Here is a 15,763-nt window from a genome sequence, read left to right on the forward strand (position 1 = left end):
ATTTTCCTTAGTGGTATCATAGCCTCAATTGGGGTGGCCTAGTATAAAAAGAATAAGCGCAATAGAGTGTATGGTTGGGTGGAACATTTATCTACCTAAGTTAATGTTGGCCTTTAAATTTCAAATAGATAAGATTTTCCTTTAGTTTTTTTATTCAATTGATTAATACAATGCACTTTGTTGGAGTATTTTAGTATTTGAATGTTATGTTGAATATTGCTATAGGTTTACTATTTCTTAAGAATGGGAAATCAGTTTTATATGTGCCAATGTAATTCTTGTAAATGGAATTTTATATGATGGTACAACATTTTTACAAAGTATCATTATCTCTATTTATTTTTGGATGTGAGTGTGCCAATAAACATCCATAAAGTTATAGCTTGTGATGAACATGTTATGTGAATCAATATTTTGGTTATAGGATACCATTAGGGAATAACGAATTGTGGATGAAACACGTGATTTCTTTGCTAATGTTATGCATGAAACTAGAGGTATATAGTCTGCCTCGTGTACTTAATCATACTCATTTACCTTGTAATCTTTTTTTATTAAAATAATAACTTGTTCTGCACCAAACTAGAGGTAAAACAAATATAGGCCATTTTCAATATTTTTTTTATTAAAATTAATGTAAAAAAAATTAGATATAAAATATAATTGTGTAAGGGAAAATTCCAAAAGACATAGTTCCTCTATACCCCAGGGTTTTGAAAACCAGGCTATCCATGAAGATTTTTCTTTCTCCAAGTGCTTCTTAAGCATTTTAGATAAAAATCCATATGTACAATGCCTCAAATTCTTATTGAGAGTGATCATGGTGATTTTTTTTGTTTGCATGTATGTTTTCATCCATGGGATATGAGGATCAACTCTTTAATTAGAAACTTAACTTCAGTACTTGGAACTAAGAGCAAATTTGTGCACACATGATCAAATCCATTTTGTGCTGGTTTAGATTGGATTTCAATCTTGGAGAGAGAGTATATAGAATTTGTTCGGGGGAGCAATATAACCTTGTAGCTCCAAGGAAAACCTCTTTTACAGTGAAAATTTTGACTAAAAAATTTGCACACAATAGATCTGGAAACCTAATCGATTTGTAATATATATATATATATATATATATATATATATATATATATATAAACACGCAAACCGACTATAATTTTTCATTGTTTAAATTATATTTTTGAATGTAAAAAATAAATTCAATGTCTTCAAAAATTAATTAAGAACTTGGATTGTGTAAACTACATAGCTTAAACTTGCAATTCTAACACATCTTTGCTTGATTTCAAACCAAATTGACCAAAAAATATTCTTAAAAATTACCACAATGAGATTACTTCAAATATTTTAGCCATAAAAAAATAAAAATAAAAATAAAAATCAATTGCTTTATATAATGAATATATAGTTTTTGTTCAATCATATATAATATATACACATTTAAATATTTTTCTTGAAATATTTTATCTATGGAATATATTTTCCACATTAAAATGAGTTTTCTATTATTAATATATTTTTGAATACATTTAAATATTAATTAACCCTCCATATTAAAATATTTTATTTATTAGTCACATTCAATATTGTATTATTAATTATATACTTTTAAATGTTGCATTTTTAATTTGATATTAATAATTAAATAAAATACATATCTCCTTGAACTTGTTTACTTTTAATTACTCCTCTTACAACATTGCAATATTTTATTGTGATCAACATTAAAATAACTAGTCATTTCCATTCTCTCCATATACATATGCAGGTAGTTGAGATTGAAATAAATTATTCAACATGCATATTTAAAAACATTATTTGAGTCATGTACTAAAATATTAAAAAAAAAAATTAAGTCCGGGTATTGAAATATTTTTAGAAAGTATAAGAATTATAAAATTTGTTGTACTCAAAAGTATAACCTTTATTATTATTATTTTTAGTTACATTATTTCTCTATAAAATTGGTATAAGATTATGATAGTTCATATGGACATTGAAATATTTTATTTATGGTTGAGAGTAAGAGTATAACATGTATATTCATTTTTTTACAATCCACATTTTTTATCTACAGTAGAAAATTTGACTAAAAAATTTGCACACAACAGATTTAATCCCTCTAAAACCTTATATATATATATATACCACCTGTAATTTTTCATTGTTTAAATTATATTTTTGAATGAATAAAATGGATTCAATGTCTTCAAAATCTACAATGAAAAAAATGACTAGAACATTTGAACAAACGATTTAATCCCTCTAGAAACCTAATAGATTTGTAACTAATATTTATAGATAGATAGACACACCACATGTAATTTTTTAGTGTCTTCAATTTTTTTTGTATTGTCTTCAAAATGCTAAATCTCTCTCCTTTTCATGGCTACCATATATATGAATAGGATGTCAATGATTGTTAATATCTATGGGAACCCAGTAAATAAAAATTGCACTGCATCTATGCATGTAAAATCGCTCAAAATATCTCCTCCATCTTAATCTTGCTAATGAAATTTATTTGAAGTAAATAGTTTCAAATTTATTATTCATTTTCTTAAATTATCATTTTAATATAACCTTTTTCATTTCAATCTTGAAAGTTTGGATTACAGTCCTTGTTTTGATAATACATCTATTTTAAATATATCTCATTATTTTTTTTTTAATAATATGTCTTCAAACATCCATTCAATTTTGTTCCAAGTAGAAATGTAATTGATAAAAAATTTAAAAAAATAGCGAAATTTTATTTTTAATATAGCGTCTTCCAGCAAATGGTCTTCTAGTAGAGTTTTTCAAACTGTCAACACCTTGGTATTCAAATAGTAACAACCAATTTATCATTTTTTCATAGAAATATAATTTACATAGAGCATACATTGAAGATAAAGGGTAAGTAACAAAATAAATGATGGAATTTGGGTTGTATTGATTTTGGAACGTAAGGGATTACTTTTCTGGAATAGAGATTTTTAAACTTTTCACTGATATTGACTTAACGATGGATGGAAGTTGAAAAGAAAGAATCAACCATCAATTATTTTAACAGGATTGAAAATTCAAAATATCAGTTATCTAAATAATATTTGAAAATGACAAGTATATATCAGAAAATTAATAATTGTATATACCAAAAATCCATTAAATCACACTGTACGTTGATTCTTAACTTATTAATTCCAATTTCGCTACTTTGTGAACAACCCTATACACTATTCTCAATCTTGAGAACAACCCTTGTCTATGATTATGACTAAACATATGCAAACTTGGAAGATGGCAATAGCACTATTCAATATTTAAATAGACATGAAAATAAGAGGCTTGAATTTCTAAATAAAAATAAATTATTTTTTTGTGAATTTTCTCGAAATTAATCCCAATACCATGAAATACGGGAAAATGAAAGAAATAACTATCATAAATACCTATTCTTGAAAATTAGGGTGAATTGAAGGTTGTAACTCCTAATTTCAAGGGCTAAATTTACTTTTTTTTACCCTCTCCCTGAAAATAAGGTCGGCTAACCTCCATACCTAATTTTTTTATAAAATAAATTTGAGGCGATTTGTAACAATGTACTATGATACAAAATATTCACCCAATAAAAATTAAAAACCCCTTAATTTCGCCCAAGGGCGAAAATTCGCCCCTAAAATTTTCAATGAATACCACAATAGCACCATTAATTTGTATTGCAATCATGGGAATATCTAATAAATGCTCCACCATATTCAACTTAATACTATGGCACTTCCCTAAGAAATTTATGGTGCCTCTATCTGCAATCATTACTTGGAATTTTGGTACCATAAATACAAATAAATTGAGAGGATTTACTAATATGTGATTGATGAAGTTATTAGTATTTTTGGAAGGGCTAGTTGACTCAATCAACTATACCCAACATACCTTGTCGATTGTCAAGTCAAAGTGTGAGTCAGTCAACCACGAAATGAGATAAACCGACCAAGTTAGAATCTCAATCAACCATGCAAATTAAGTGAGACCCACGAGAGATTTCTAGAAGTTTTCCCACAAGAAATCATCCAACACATCAATTGCAATACTAATTAATATATTGATGGATGATCAAATTTAATGCTAAAAACAACCATTGGGGGCTGAAAAAACTTATATGAGTGGGTCAAAAAGATCCATAATGATTAACGTGAAGAATAAGCACTAGAAGAAAGAGTTTTAGTTGATGAAATAAAAGGATTATTTCACAATGATTTCCATGACAGTTACTTATGCACTATAGCATCTCTCCAACATATTTTTTTATTAGAAAAAGAAGTTGGTCACAAAGTCGAGTATTAATCACCCTTGAATACTCCACCTTCAAACACTAATGGGAACTAGAGGCAAAAGAATTGGAAAAAAAAAAAATAGAATCCGACTATAAAAATATGAAGGATGTACAAGATTATTTCCTAAGAAAATGAACTCAATAATCATGATTTTCATCATCGACTTCAACTAAGTTGAGGATAATGATGGGGAGATTGTTGATTCATGAGATTGATTACACAAAGTTGAAAGATCAGTTATCCTGAAGAAAATAATGCCAATCTCAAGGAGGAAGCTGACTAAAAGAGAGTGTACATTAGATGAAGAACGAAAATGAAATCCTACACATCAAATGTAGTACCAAACATTAGAGGAAATTTTAGCTTAAAAGTGCCCATGAAATTTTCATGTAATTTCCATGTCATAATATGTAAACCAATCAAAATCATTTAAATTTAAAAAGACATACATGTAAATATTTTGGAGTGAAAAGAAGAAAAACTACTTTTTTAATTGTTTTTCTGGCTTATCTCCTTATAGGTTTACTCAAAATTCATATGTAGACACTTGTTGGATGCATAATTAAATTCCACAATCCACAAGTACCCATTATGTGTTCTTCAATTTTTATCAATGCGAGTCTCCTCAAAAGTATGCATAATGGGTACTCATTGGATGTGGAATTTAATTCCACATCCAACGAGTGTATACAAATGAAATTTGAGTAAACCTATAAGGAGATAAGCCAAAAATACAATTAAAAAAGTAATTTTCTTCTTTTCGCTCCTAAATTCATTACTTTCATTTTATTATTTTATTATTTCTCCTTAGGAGGCCACTTTTAGGCTAAAATTTTCTCTAATGAACCTTCAACCAACATTTAAAAAATTGAAAGGGAAAAAAGACAAAGGAAAGAGAGAAAATGCACAATGCAAGTGACCCCTAGACATTAGTTAGGAAGAAACTGCAGGAGAAACATTTCAATGTGTTGGACTCTCAGGTTGGTAGAGACTAATCAAATTCAAGAGGGGTTTCCCTGACAATTCCAAAGATTAGTGATAGCTTACAATTGGACATGGAAATAGATTGCACTCGTCAACTTGTAGATATTGTAGAAAGTATGTATGTCAATGATTTCATCCCTCTCATTACATTGGTTTAGAATCCCTCATGATGCCAATCCTTGTATTCAAGAATTCCTCCACTAGAGACTAAATCTATATCTGTTTCCATCTTCAACATGGTATAGAGTCAACTTGCAAAGGAACTTGGACAAAAACTATTGATATAAATACCTTTGGTAGATCAAATCCAAGGAGGACAACAAGGCGACAAGAACACCATATTCCATATAAAATATATCACAGATGCACACCCCCCCACAACTAAATTTAATTTCTAAGGAAGAGGGTTCCAAGTCAACAAACAGTTGTGGTCAACCAATGTGTCCCTAAGAAGGGTAGTTCACTGAGTATATAGACAAATATTTCTAAATGAGTCCAGTTTATCTAGAAGATGAGGAAGTAAAAATAATTTAATCAATAGGAAAAAAAATTGACAGAAGTAGGAAATTCAACTTCCCAAGTCAAGTTGATCGATTTTCATTTGACCCAAAGAAGTGGGTTGACTGCAAAATAGACTCCTTTAAACGTTCAAAAAATCTAGACAAATCGTCCTTCTGCACTAAAGAAGGTGCATATAATTGGTAACATGGGCCACAAGCACATCCCACTTTATGAAGGTGACAAGGACCCAAGGCATCGCTAGCTCATTTATCAAAATTTATCAAAATCACTAAACATCAATGATGAAGAAATATAAATGGATTGTTTTTTCAATGCCTTGAGAAGTAGAGTGTTAACCTAGTTCATGAACTTTACAAAAAAATATCCAAGAACTAAAGATGAAATAAAATCCAAGTTCTTATATTTTTTAAAGAAAAATACTTTATGCATATAGCTACATAGAGGATGAAGGAGATAAACCAAATATTTTATGCATCTAGCTATTGGAAACCAATAAAATACTAAGAGGGCGGGTGAGTCAATATTGTAGCAATTTTACCAATTCAAAATTTCTTTTTACTTTTTGTGAGAACAATAAAACAATAAAGATAGCTTTCAATAATAAATATGGAAAACAATTACTTCAGCAATCAATGGAATTATGCAAAGAACATATAACTTTGTAACTGATTCTCCATTTTATTAATAGGGCAAGCTACAACTTGCAACTACAAAGTTCTGGCTACAACCAACAAGAAGCTACAAATTCCTAAATTATTAGCTACAGCTGAATGGAGCTTCAACCCCAACGATTCTCCAACACCCACTGGAAGGAGAACCAACCCCTGATCAACAAGCTACAACTTGCTCTGATACTCATTGTTCTATTTTTCATCCATTTTCACACTAGGATCAATGATTGCCTTCTCTCCTTTCAAAACAAACAATTTATCTCAGTCACATCTCACAAACACCTACATAAATCACCATAGAAACACCTCATTTCACCATAAGCTTTGTCTTAAAAACAATTGTCTGCATTCTGCTTGATTAGGCTTGATTTTATATATTTTTCTTTTATCTAACTTTGGCTTTGTTTATTTTTGAATTTTTGCATGAAGCCTTATTTTTTTCCTTTTCATGTTCATTTCTAGGTTCCAGGGTTTGTTTTTTGTTCTGAGCTTCATCTCCAATTCAAACTGACCTTTACTACCTTTATGTAACTTGAACTGAGTTTTTCTGCTTAATTTTTGCATTTTGGCCTTTTACATAATTTAGCAGTGTGCCTGTTATTTTCATCCACAGTTAATTTGGCTTAAATGCCAAGTCCACTACCAAAACTATTAGTTCCGCTAAATCTGGGTTTAACTCCATTTTGTTGGCTCCTTTTCCTACTTCTTCCCCAAAAGATTAGGCCTTAGCAACCACCAAATTAGGCCCTAGGCACTAAGCCCTTTTGAGTCTCTTGGAGGCATTTTTCCTTTGTTAACGGTGTTAGCACTCCGTAAATTTCCATAGGCCAGGGAGATAAATTCCAAACGTAACCACATACCCACTTGTAAGCTAGAATCTAGCCCTTCTATCTTTAGAGGGGGCTCTCTCTGTCAAAATGTTCATCTACTCTAATGTTAGGCTAGGTATAGTGCTCAATAAAGCATGATTTTCAATGGTTTGTTGGTAAGAAAGGATACAGATCCATTGGGCATGGAGTCATGTCAAGTTGATTATTTGTCCAGTGATAAGATGAAGAGAGAAAGGGTTTTTTTCATAGGGGCAAGGTAGGCAGTCATGGTGATGGAATTAATTCGTTGTAAGAGGGTGAGTGTGAGAAAAAATGGAAACAACACAAAGAGTATCAATTTGGAGATAAATTTTGAATGTTATTTTAAGAAGAAAACATCGATCACTTGGTAAAACTAAGTCATAGCACCTTTTTAGATGAATTTTGAGCTAAACATCTAGTTCTTCCAAGCATGAAGACATACATTCAATAGATGTAAAAAACATCAAACAAACTTACAACATGAAATAAACACAACACCATCAAGATCTCACACAGGAATCCCTACGAGTCACCTTTTGTCTTTCTTTCACTAGAAACAATTTCAAAAAATATATCACATACACAAGTCTCTTTCTCTCAAATATGACCAACCAACCATTTTTCCATTACATGCACACCATAAAATAGACTCAAAAGAGTCATTTCTAACCTCTAGGGGTCAAATTCCTCATTTGGATTGTTGTTTCTAACTTTGCAAGGAAAATAGAACTAACTTCCTAAAGACTAGATATTGCATAACTAGATGCTTTTCTAAGGATTTTACATTAGTATCTTAGCTCCAAATTGATCTTATGAGTAACTGACTAGTTTATTGCAATTACAACAACCATCAAAACAAATTACATCAATTTTTAGTTTAGATAACTCACTCAAAAAAGCTTTGTCTAGAAATGTAGTGGAAGTGTTGCACAAACTCCTAAACCTACAAAAATGCATAAACACGGTGCAAAAGTGCAATGCTTGATGGTTGTGATGCCTTTGGTCGCCTCTTGATCTAATTAATGGCTCCAGCACTTGGAAATAAACATGCATATGGACACCTTCCCCTTTAGAAGCTTTCCTTTACCATACAAAACATTAAACTCCGACAAATCCTCCTGTAGCCAAAAACGCAACGCCAGTTTTAGAAGCACAGTGCCACCTCTTTTTCATAGTTTGAGTGGACAATGATGTTTGTAGACAAGTTTCGTACACTGATGAGGATGATAACACTTCAAAAATGATATCATATAACCTCCACAAGCCTTTCTTCATCAAAACACTAGACATGCATCTCTATACCAGAAACCACAATGCTAGCTAGGGCACAAAATGATGAAAATTTGCTTCTTCAAAATAGCTTCATAGTTATGACCAGATGTAGCTGCTAGAGGAAATTTTGCTAGATATTATCACCTGGAAATTCAAACTTATAAACAATCATATTTCTTAAGCAAAGTCAAAAAACAAAACTGTGTTACTTCTCCCCTTACAACATTCAGATTTTGGTTGCCTCAGCATATAGGTCTAGTCTTCCCCTATCTTTCTCTTGCAATTCCTTTAGCTGTTGTTTAGTGGCTCTTAGTTCTTTCCTCATATATAGGTTCTTCATTTATACATTCTTCATTTTCTTGTGAAGTGGAAGGGATCTGCTCAACATGTAATTGGCATCATCCATGGCTGGTTGATAAATGTCCATAAGATCACCCCTTTTATTTATCATCATTTCTTCCTATTTCTTGAGTTAAGAGATCTCTCTGTGAGCCTCTTCCAGTTGCCTTCTCAACCTGTTAAAGGTGTTCTTCCCCTCACCTACCTCATTATTTTCCTCTTGCACTATCCTCTCTTCTTGTATTTGTAGCTTCTTAGATGAGGATCTCGTAATCCGAGCTACTGGTATTTCTGTCTTCTTAACATATTCGTTAATTACTTTCTCTTTTCCCTTAGACTTGACAATAACTAGTGTACCTTGAACCATAGGCACATCTTCAGTAGGTTGAATTTTTTTTCTAGAATAACCTTCTTTAGTTGCCTATTTTCTTGTTGCAACTATGCAATCATGAAATAGGCCTTCTTCAATTGTTCTTGTAATTATGCAATCTCCCTAACCTTATCATCAATCACCTCAACTTCTTGTATGGTCTCCATGGTCTAAAATGTCTACTCTAAGGGAAGTGTTTTGGCAATAGACCTAGTGATAGTTTTCTTAGGGGCAACTACCACCTCTGGAGAAAATTTTAGTTTCTTTCCTTTCTTCTTTCCTTTAGACTGCACTGTATATGAGGGCCTCTTCACTGAGCTTCCAATTAGTGATTTAATCTCCTTTACCACTACTGAGGGTGTCTCCTTCTTGGTCAAGGGACTAGTTAGTACATCATCCACTAGTTTTGAAGAATCAACAAATGATTGCCATGATAGTTTTCTTTTTCTTAGTTCCTAAAACCAACAACTTAGTTAAGGAAATATGTAATAGAATAGGCTCCAATTGACTTTGTTTTCCTTGAACTTTGTCAGCCATCTTACTGAGACTTCTAAATGGGTAAAAGGGAAAGTTTAAGGAGCTCTCATTAGGGGAATTTTGAGGTCTAAAATGGGACTCCTAAGAAAAATGTACAAGCAAAATAAAATTTATAAGAACCAATAGGATTCAAGATGATCATGTCAACCATGGGGGATGATTCACTATTTTTTTGAGTAAAAAAGGAAAAATATTAAAAAATAATAAAATAATAAAATTACTCTTTCAACTTGTCTTTTAAACTTATCTCCCTAAGTTTTTACTCAAATTTAGAGCGGGAGTACTCGTTGGATGAAAACTTTAATTCCTCATCCAAGGAGTACCCATATTGCATACTTTCAATGGACCTTGCTACACGAAAAATGAGAAATACATGAAAAAATGTGATTGCAGACATTTTTCATGTATATCTCATTTTTCATGTAGCAGAGTCCATCAAAAGTATGCAACATGGGTACTCCTTGGATGAGGAATCAAATTTTTCATTCAACGAATGTTTTCACTCGAAATTTGAGTAAACCCATAGGGAGATAAGTTGAAAATATGAGTTGATTGTTTTTTTTCTTTTTTCCTCTAAAATTTGATGATGTAATGTAATATTAGTTTATTATTTCCACTATTATTTTATAATTTTCTCAGGAGGCCCATTTTAGACCTCAAAACTCCCCTAATGTTCCATTGAAATGTATAAGGAGTCTGAAATGGTATTGAAAAATTCTCCCAAACCTTCCCTCACATGTGAAATACTTATGAATATATTGCAAAAGCATGTTGTGACTTTCCAGTAAATACTCCTTAAGCACAATGGACCCATACTCCTTGTCTCTCTACTCAGGCTTCAAAAAATATTTGTAATGTGAAATATCAAGGGATGTGCCCTTGAACCATTTCTCTCCCTGGAGGGGATCTCTGTTGCAACTACTATTGTGACATCAGTAACTGGAAAGGTGAGTGTCCCTATCTCAGCCTCCAATCCATCAAAATTCTTGGCAAACTACTTAGTCAATTGTAGATTGTATCCTTGAATATTTTCACAAAATATCATATAGCCCAACTACTCAAAAGACATTCTCATAGTTGGGTTTGCGTTGATATATGAGAGATCTTGTGGTTCAAAATAGACAATAGCACCTCCCTTGTGCTTTCTTTCCTCTGGAGTTGACATGATGTTTGTTTTGCAGTAGTGAATAGTCTAAGGTTTAAGGCAAACTTGTTTTGTGCAACCAGTGTAAGAGTAATGACAAGAAGGACTCTCCAAATTAACCTCTAATGATGATTAAGAAAGAAATTCTACACAAGAGACTAATCAACACAAACCTTCTTTAGAAAACGCTAAAAAACTTTCAAATGTTTGATGTTGTTGGTAGGAAATTGAAAGGGATAGGCACAACACTCGTAACAAAGTGCACAAGAAATTGGATTTCAAACACTTCCACATCACATAAACCTATGATAAGGAGCTTCAATTTAGTTTAAACACACAGCACATCTTGCAAATGTAGGCCCCACAGGGAAAAATACTGACTTGAAAAATGACAAATGAAAAAGATGGAGCACTTTGTGGAAGCACAATGTTTAGGAGAAAGCGCAACGAAATGGGAAAAGCGCAGTGATAGGCAGAAAATGCAGCAATGGTGAAATTTGGTTATTTTTAGGATTTTATGATTTTAGCTAGCTCATACATGCAATTGGGGATTTATTCAAAACTAAGGAACAAAAACAATCGTGATTTTTTCACTTGTGAGGGAGAATTGACCACCAAGATGAGAAAACGCAGCATTGTGTGGAAACATAGCGCCCCTACCTCGTTTGCACAAAAACCTTGCACTCACACCATAAGATTCTGATGGAAATGAAAACAAGAAAAGCATTATTGAATGATACAAAGCGTGCAAATAACCTCCCAAAGAGACTTGGAGTGTAGTTGATGGTGGAAAACTCGAATTGAATGTGAATGACAAAAAACGCAGCACTTGGAAAAAGTGCATCGACTATCCTTTTGACCATTGTCCTCTTGATCATGTCATGACCAATCCTGATTTGACATGTAAATTGACTCAAAAGACCTCCAAATATGTTCCCATGATGAGAAAGTGTGGCATCAAAATCTTTTCATGATTACTTGATGTAACTTGACCTTTAGAACTAGCTAACTAATTCATGATGACCAAAAATTTTCTTGACATGAATGCTTATTACCCTTTAATAGTGACCAATGTCCTCCTATGATTACCCCTTAATAATGATCTTTCATGACAGTAGACATTTGGACTTTAGAAAAATAAACAAACTTTGCATGACACTCAATACAAAACTAGACCTTTTTAAACCATCATAGTCTGGACTCATGACTGATATTCACAAATTGACCTTAGGTAAGTAGAAAGACTAACATGACTAATATCTCTATAATATAAGACTCTAACAAATGAATCCACGTTGTTGTTCCAATTTCTAAGTGAAATGACCAAGAATGAGTGCCCGAGCTCTAAGCCCTGTCAAGCCCTTCACAAGCCAATTCCTTGTGTTAATGAATCTTATGTCGTTGGTTCTGCCTCTATGCGAGGTGGCTAATCACCAACTAAAAGGCCCAAAGCGCCCAATTCTTGGCTCTTTTTGTTTCATTGTGCCCTTGGTCATCTAACTATTGCACGGAACATTATGCAGGCATGTAGCCTGTAGCCCCCTTCCTCCCGACGCATTCACTTATGTGCACCAAAATAAATTGATGGGGTCTAACCTCTAAGTTGACGTGTCTGTGGGGACTGCCCAATGCCCATTTCATTGGTTGTTTCTCTGCCTCCATGGCCTGGTCCCTTCTGCCCTATGCCACTACAAAATGTACAAGAATGACTCTTCTGGGATGAGATATCTCAAAGGGTCCTCCCAACACCTTTTTGATTGGATGCCAATCTGTCAAATTTCCACTGTGTCCCAACAATCCTCTCCTAGATATTTCCCTTTGCATATTTTTATTAACCATCAGGGTCATACCTCTAAGATGATCTCATGTTGATATCACCAGGGACACCTAGCGCCTTCGGAGTGGTGACACATGTCACTCATAAATGGGCCCTCTCGGTGTCCAAAAATGTTGAATCTACCTACCACATGTCCTACCCTAATGTTGACGTCACTATCCTCTGTTGTCTATGTCAATCACGAGCTACCACCTATCCTCTAGGAGGAGAGAGAGAAAAATTATTCCAAGGCCTTGTTTTGTGACCATTTCATTTGTTATTTCATTTTTCGAAAAATGTCAAGTTCAATCGCTTTTGTCTTCGACACCACTCCTGGGCAGATTGTGGTTTTGGGAGGAGTGTCTCCAGAGTGTCTCTCTGACGTTTATCTACGTGACCAATTGTATGGGAAACCACTTCCATGACCACAAATCCCATCTAAAGGGTTGTCTCCAATTCCCAAAGAAAGTCAGCACATGGCTCGACCCTTTCCTCTCAACGCTTAGTCGTGTGCACCCTACAAAATATTTCAAGTTACCTCCTCTGGGCCAGCCTGTACTATGGACTCCGTTGCTCGCTCCCCATTAGACAACGCTTAGTTGTCATGTCCTGTTAACTATAGCCTAATTGCATAGAATTGGACGTTGTTAGCCAACCTCTGGGGTGAACCATCTAGGGTGCCACCGTCGAGTGGGATCCACCCGCTTGGTCCCCATTGGATAACGTGTAGTTGTCGTGTCCCAACTCTTCCCTCTTGATCGCTTAGACTTGGGGACCAAATATTCCGTCGGGATGTATCCGTCGGGTGGGATTTGCCTGTGGTCCAACCCACTACTACCACGTCTTCCCAAAGCTCTTGCTTAGAGGCTCCGCTAGCCTTGGATGTTCTGCCAACTTTGGTTGCACGCCAAGGGTTCTCCAACCTCTGTTAACTATATTATATTTGACTTGGGGTCATTAATCTTTGTTTTTCTCTATCTTACAATCCAAAAGGCCATTTTTAAACTTTCACATACCAACGGAAATCTCTTTCAGAGCTTTATCCATCTGAGTGGTTTCCATCTTCATTTGAGATGGTCTAATGCTCCTAATTTGGCTCCAAAGACACTACATTGATTTTGATCTTTTTCCCTTCTTTTGTTCATGTAACCTACTCCTAAAATTATTTCTTTGACACTTGTGCCTCCTGCTTCCACCTACCATCACTGAACACTTTTTCCCCATCACTTTGTTTCCATCAACGACAACATATATAAAAAATCCCCCCTTTTGGCATTGATGGAAACACCAAAATAACAAAACACCTTTTTCTCTTGTAAAAACACCCTTAGTAAAACATGATTGTTGCTCCCCCAAAGATAAAATTTTGTTGCTGTAGTATTGTTGTTAGTGTTGTTGTTGTGCTTGTTGTGCTAGCTCTAGTTTGATTACCATCTTTCATACCCTTTTTGTTTTATCACTCCCCCTTTGACATTAATGTCAAAAGACACGACCGTGCTCCCCCTTTTACCATACTCCATCTGTTATGTTGACCCTTGTGGGCTTGGCAGCTTCACCAATATATGTTGAAAATTATACCAGTTGCCTTGCTTCCTCTTGGAGGAGGAGATAGTGAAGGGAGGCAAAAGGAATGACTCCCAATATTTGCCTTAAGCACTCAAAATTTTCTCTAGGGAGTGGATTTGTAAATATATCAGCGACTTGTTCTTTTGTTGGAACATACTCAAGCTTCATAATCTGGGTTGCAACCTGCTCCCTCAAGAAATAACACAATGGGGATATGCTTGGTCTTAGAGTGAAAGACTAGATTCTTTGACATTCTAATTGCAATTGTGTTGTCACAAATAATGGGGATCGATTAATCATAAAACACTTGTACATCTTGCAAATTTTTCTTCATCCATATAAGTTGAGTATAGCAAGATGTTGCTACAATATATTCCACTTCGACTGTAGATAAGGAAATCGAAGTTTTCTTCTTGCTCAACCATGAGACTAGACAATCTCCAAGAAAGGAATAATGGCCACTTATGATCTTTCTATCATCCACATCACCTGCCCAATCAACATCTGTAAAAACAGTAAATGAAAAATCTTTACCTCTTGGGTACCACATTCCATAGTACATTTTTGCTCTAAGATATCTAAGAATTATTTTGGTTGCAAGGAAATGACTTTGTCTAGGATCTGTTTGAAATCTTCCAAATATTGCAACAACTTGCATGTTGTCTGGCCTTGAAGTTGTCAAATACAAAAGGCTGCCAATGATGGATCCATATAAGGCCTAGTCCACTTTTGGAGATTCATCCATATTACTAAGTTTGCAGCCTGTCACCATTGGAGTTCTCTCTAAAGAGAATTCTTCCATGCAAAATTTCTTTAGTACTTCCTTGAGATACTTTCCTTGAGAAATAAAAATTCCTTTAGGGGTTTGCGCTACCTACAATCCAAGGAGATATGACAACTCTCCAAGCATGGACATCTTGAATTATGCCTTCATATCAACTACAAATTCATTGTTCAACAATTATTAATTACTTGGAAAGATGATATCATCAACATATATGACCATCACAATGAGTTTTCCATCCTTTTCTTTGACATAGAGATTTCTATCAGCCACTCCTCTTTTAAATCCACACTTGAGTTGTTAGTTGTCTAGATTTGAATACTAAGCCCTAGGGGCTTACTTCAGGCCATATAATTCCTTCGTAAGTTTGTAAAAATAATCTAGATTCTCTGTCAACTAAAATCCTTTTGACTACTCTATATAAACTTCCTCTTGTAGCTCTCCATTGAGGAAAGTAGATTTGACATCCATTTGATAAATTTTTAAATCTTTTAAAATAAGAAAATGCCAAAAAAAAATTGATTGCTTCTAACCCGGAAACAAGAGTAAAAGTTTCATCATAGTCTAATCCCT

This window comes from Pinus tabuliformis, chromosome J (genome assembly GCF_031772625.1).
Source record: "Pinus tabuliformis cultivar Carrire ecotype Pingquan chromosome J, CPIR1, whole genome shotgun sequence".
NCBI classification, from domain to species: domain Eukaryota; kingdom Viridiplantae; phylum Streptophyta; class Pinopsida; order Pinales; family Pinaceae; genus Pinus; species Pinus tabuliformis.